General features: G+C 45.6%; 1 protein-coding gene across 1 annotated transcript in view; it reads left to right on the top strand.

Moving 5' to 3' along the window:
* Nucleotides 1–940: 940 nt before the first annotated feature.
* Nucleotides 941–5881, top strand: part of VANGL2 (VANGL planar cell polarity protein 2) — a 58544-nt gene continuing 53603 nt past the window's right edge. Inside the window, exon 1 of the mRNA XM_072428221.1 lies at nucleotides 941–1280. The gene's annotated coding sequence lies outside the window, so the exon portion shown is untranslated. The remainder of the gene's footprint in view (nucleotides 1281–5881) is intronic.

Genomic DNA, 5881 nt, shown 5'->3' with positions numbered 1-5881 from the left:
GCACTAATATGGCAGCCAAGACATATCAATAGATGGGTCAGCAATGGCGGGTGAGATGCCACCAATTTGGCAGCCAAGACGTATCAATAGACGGGTCAGCAATGGCGGGTGAGATGCCACCAATATGGCAGCCAAGACGTATCAACAGACGGGTCAGCAATGGCGGGCAAGATGGCACCAATATGGCAGCCAAGACGTATCAACAGACGGGTCAGCAATGGCGGGCAAGATGGCACCAATATGGCAGCCAAGACGTATCAACAGATGGGTCAGCAATGGCGGGCAAGATGGGAGCTAAGATGTATCAATGGACAGGTCAGCAATGGCGGGCAATATGGCACCAATATGGCAGCCAAGACATATCAATAGACGGGTCAGCAATGGCGGGCGAGATGGCACCAATATGGCTGACTATTATATAATCAAAGACAAGCCAGCTCAGCCACCAGGGGACATGGCAGTGCCAATATGGCAGCTTAGAATCCCCCTTCTTCTCTGCTGCCAATGTCAGGACAGGAAGTGAAGACAAATCCATCCAGCGGAGACAGCTGCTGACCATTCTGCTATTTCTTGCTTCCTGTCCGGGTGACAACTTCTCCCTCATTTCCTGTACGGTTGTCACCGAAACAGGAAATGACAGGTAATTTTCCCAATGGGGTCACCGATAGAAATAAAAACCTGAACTCTTCCCTGCCAAGATAAAACAAGTTTGTCTTTCACCGGGATTAAAGGAAAGTTGTTCAGGGCACAGTCGGTGGCGGCGGTAGGGATTCTTTTCTGTAATAAGATGAGGGAGATCCCTGAAGGTCTGAGCTGGAGGAAATGGTAAGAGGAGCCCAGTGGAGACAATGGAGGAGGAGGGATGGCAGGGAGGGAGGTGGAGGAGGGGAGGAGGGCTGGGCTGTCCTTGGAAGAGCTATAGAGGTGTTCAAACTGCATTGTAACAGCTTGGAGACAGCACACAGCCATAGGGCCCTCAGACCTGGGGACACATGAATGGTTTTCATTTTTATTTTTGAAATTTTTTGAATTTTTGTTTTTTTGTCTCGCCTTTGGGATCCTGCACCCTCTCCGCCCATCCAGGACTGGAAACTGCCTCCCCCACCCTCTGCAAAATGTGGATTTTTTAATGCAATGCTGGGAAACAAAAGCAGAGCTTCCTGATACAAAAGGGAGTCCCTACCCTCCTCCTGCTTTCCTAAATCAGACCCCCCCCTCCTTCCTTCCCCCATCCAAGAAGGGATCTGGGATCTGCACATTGGGACTTGGCTGAGCTTCTGGTAAGCTGCATCAAATCTGCAATTTCATGTTTCTGGCACTTGTTGGGGGGTCTGGAAAGGAGGGGGGGGAGGGGTTCTGGAGTGATACATTGTAACCCTGAGCTGATACATTGTAAGTGATCTGATTTCACTCATGTGGGGAGAATCTGTCCAACCCCCTACAGTCATGTGTAGGGATCCTTTGGGATCTGCTGAGTCCAGCAATGGCTGGAGTTCCTTAGCACACATGGCTGATTGGTAATACACCCCCAGGGTCTGGGTGACCCCCTTCTGGTCTCCTACAAGCCGATGGCCCTAACCATACAGATCGGCTTGTATCCTCCAAATTGTGCTATTGGCCCAACGATTTGGCACTTGCTGGGTCACTTTTTGTCTACTAAGCGGGCAAATGATCTGATTGGCCTGCCAAAATTGCGCTCCTTGGATTTTAATCGACCACAGAAACCCAACGATTGTCTATAAAGAAATCCAAGTTATCCTATTGGCCAATTGGCGCAACACGAGCGGTCGAAATCTTACAGCATTTGTCTGCTATTGTTCCCTGCGCGAAAACGCGACCGTTCTACGCCTGACATGTAATGTGAATTATAACATAATACTTATTTTGTACCGCGCCGCAGCAGATGACAGCGATATATAAATCATTAGTATTGAACTCTCATTGGATTGCTAAGGTTTTCTGCACATGGGAGCGTGAATGATCTATAGCTATGCTGGCAGCTCATCTGTGCAATCTGTACACATGGGGAACGACCGATGACTTTATCACCCCTCTCCCCACCCCCACCTTGTAAAAATTTGGAATTGATTTAAAATCTGTGTCCAGGACGTTTCCTTTAATCCCCCTATGAAGGCCTTGTGAATCCGGGGGCTTTCCTGAGCCGCCTCTTGGGTGGGGACTGGGGATTCCTGGGCCGCGACGGACGCCGTCTCCTGTCGGCTCTCCCTAATTGCCCATCAAACCTTCATTTGTTTTCGGTTGCTAGACGCAGTCGAGTGGCGGATTGTTTGCTCAAGCTATTTTTTTTTTAAATTCCCGACCTTTTGTTGGCGTTTATTACCGACTAATGGCCTGTGTTGATAAATGCCCGAGAAATGGAAGTTTGAATATTAGCTTTCAGGCGCTGCAAAGATAGAGATGCCTCCATTAAGGTTCCAATCACCAGATAAAACCGTCTGATGTGTCTCCTAAATAAATGGTCATGTGATTAATTCGCAAATGGAGGTTAGCCGGCGCTGTGGCGGCTTTAGTAAATTTGTTGCACGCTTTGTTGTTGTTTTCTTGTTTTTATGATGTTGCGCACAATGGTGGTGACTTGTGTTACCTGGTGATGCGGTAAACTGGATGACCGCCCCTCGGGAATAATAGATTTGGTATTTTTCGGAAAGAATGTCACCAACTTTAATCTGACTACAAATGTGACCCTGTGATTGTACAATAGATCTAAGCCTGACATTAGTAAATCCCAGCTTTATCCATAGATGCCCCCTGCGAGGAGGTGTGGTCATTAAACAGGTGGCGTCAAAATTGGAGGCGCAATGGTTGGTGGGTTGGCACAGCTGGTTTGCATGGCGGTGAATCCCTCCTGCACCAGAGCCAATGTGTTTTATAATACAGCACTGACTATGAATGTTTTTTAGAAGGTTGAGGAAAAGCGAATTGTGAAATGGGACAGTTGGCCATACTCTACCATGCACCAAATACGGTCATTTTTCCATCATCTGTTGTATATTAAGATTTGGTTGTGTTGTAAAAATCTGATATCCCCATTATTCTCACCTTTTAGATAATCTAAAATCCTGGTTTTCAACAAGGAGCACTTTGGTGACCCTTAAATGCCAATGGTCAGTAGGGGTAGCTCTGGCCGGCCCCTGGCCACCTCCAGGCGGGCTGGCGGCTCTGGCCGGCCCCTGGCCACCTCCAGGCGGGCTGGCGGCTCTGGCCGGCCCCTGGCCACGTCCAGGCGGGCTGGCGGCTCTGGCCACGTCCAGGCGGGCTGGCGGCTCTTGACCACCATTGACATGAAAGTTCCCCTACAGTTAGGAGGCCAGTGTCCCATCCATTCTCTGTTGAGCACCATCATTTTGTGTAATAGAATTATACACCCAAACCATAAATAGTTCTCCTCCCTTTCTAATCTCCACAAAGATAATTTATCAAGTCATGCAGAATACTAATTGATCAGTTGTACGGTCTGTTACGTTTCTTCTTATGGTGGATTTAGTGGCACACAACGCTCCCATTAGTTTCTGTTTTACTATTACATTGGATGGTTGTCTTGTCCATATATTGTAAGGTGATGAATTTCTCTTACTGCCAGGATGATGAATGTGTCCTTATTTCATTCACCCCAAAATTAGATTTCAGTGAATTATCTATCATTGTACATGAACCCCTCCATAGTCTCTCCTAGTGCTATGCTAAATAGATGAAACGTTCTATTCTTTCCTGGTGGGCCATTTGCCGACTTATTGAGCTCCAAGCTCGGTGTGGAAGGGTGATGGTTTTGGAAGTCTACTGATTGATCTAGTTTACAGTTGGAATCTTGGACAAGCAGATGGAGTTTGGGGATAAATGAGGGGATGAACCTAAGAGACCACTCTATTAGACCCATGAATGTCAACGTAGCTTGGACTTTTTATCACCAAGAACTTATTGTCCAAGGTTATGTCACCGATCCCTCAACAGTGGTCGCACTACTGGATGCTGAAGTCGCATTTGTATTAAACATGGAGATGCAATACTTCATTCCAGCTGTCTGGTTATTATTTAACCTCAAGCTCTGCTAGGATAACTAAGTCAATTACAGAAGCAGGGGGGGGGGGGGGGGGGGTGAATTCCAAATTTTGTCACCCTGGTTGCAAAGAAGACTGGTTTAGATTTATTCCGTAGTAAATGCTGAATTTAATTTCGGGGTTGCATAGGAGGCAATAACAAGTGCCTCTGACCCTGGGAATCATTTCCTGTAAGGACAAAAAGTTAAGAAGTTTGAGCAGTGCATAGGCCACTTCTATTGCAGTATATAGTAGCCAGGGCCTCTAAAAATGATGGCGGGGCAGGTGCCCACTGGTGGGCCGTTGGCCCGCCAGTTACTGGCCTGTATTGTAGACTGCCTCGCCTTTATTTTTCTTTAATGCGCCGGGAGTAAATTAGAGACGTGTGAGAATGACGTGTGGGCTTTCTTTTTTACCAGTATCCCGTTTCTACTTGCTCTATGGTGTTATTTAGCTATCGTATATCCTATTTTAGCTCGCGTCTATGTACAAGCTGTCAGGTCACTGAAGAAGACTTTTTTATTTTTTTTCCATGACAATGAAGATTTAAAGTACTTGACTAAATAATAATTGCAGTGCAGAAAATAAAGCCCAATCCATGTTTTTGGATAATTTTTGGGGTGGTAACATGCAACGCAATAAAAACGTGCGTCAATGGAGATCAGACAAGCTGATGGAGAAAAATCTTTCCTTGTCTATTGACTATTTATTAATAATCAACAGATCAATCCAATATCGATTGTTTTTTGTTTGTATAGGGAGGACGCCCTAACAACCATTGCCATTGGTAATGCACCCTGCTAAATGGCAAGGAGCGCCCCCTGTTGGCAAGCAGTTGTTGGGGACGCGCTCATGGTTCCATGTCGTCTCTGTTGGTTGATGGATGCACATTGGTAACCAGATTGATCTGAAGGAAATATTGACCTTTGCACACATCTACATTGCAATCTTAAGATAAGCAAATGACCTGAACAAGTCTGGAAAGTTGCCTTAGATCTCCAGATCTTTTGATTCTCCACTAGGCCTAGACGACACTACCAGATCTGTTACCAATTTTTTGTTTGACGCCAGATCTATTGACAACTACTTGACACTGAGGCCTTTATGATTCGTAAATTTAGGTTCCTTTAGTAATTTGAAACTGGGTAAAAGGCATTAAGGCCTCTGATAGGACATGGCTTGGCCTGAATTTATTTATTGTAAGTCACAAAAACATTCTTTATATATCATATTCATATCAGGATCATGGCATGAAGCATGGCATGATCCTGGCTTTCCTTTGGGTTCCAAAGACCCTGCCAGATTGCGGTGCATATTGAGCCTTGCAGATGGTTGGCCTTACCTTTTGGTTGGCCTGGTTCGGTTATGCCGCTTTTCTACATATTCATAAGCAATAGGTTGTGAAATAATATAAAATACTTTTCCAGCACGCTGACTAGTTCACCAAACTGCTTCTACAAAGCTTGTCCATGCTCCCTGAGGATACAGCTAGGCTCACACAACCGAGTTAGAAGGAACCTAATTGTTTATACAGCTGGGTGTGGTCCAGTCTTGTGGTGTGAAGGGGGAGGGTGTCTTTGATGTCCTGCCTGTATTGGAATACCTCCAGACCTCTTGGACTTGGCCATATTATAAGCTGGCTTGTAAAAGATGGAGATATTGAGAGTCTTCACTTAGCTTTAAAGCATTCAAATCATTTCTGCACAATAAATGTCAAAATATTGAAGTAAAGGATACATAGGGTCATGCCCATTGTGGTACCCGAAAGGCAAAATTTTGTCATGCAACTTAAATAATGCAAATCAAACCATTTGTGCAATACATAA

This window comes from Pyxicephalus adspersus, chromosome 12 (assembly GCF_032062135.1).
Source record: "Pyxicephalus adspersus chromosome 12, UCB_Pads_2.0, whole genome shotgun sequence".
Lineage (NCBI taxonomy): Eukaryota > Metazoa > Chordata > Amphibia > Anura > Pyxicephalidae > Pyxicephalus > Pyxicephalus adspersus.
Note: the sequence above shows the minus strand (reverse complement) of the source record. Positions and strands in the feature narration are given on the sequence as shown.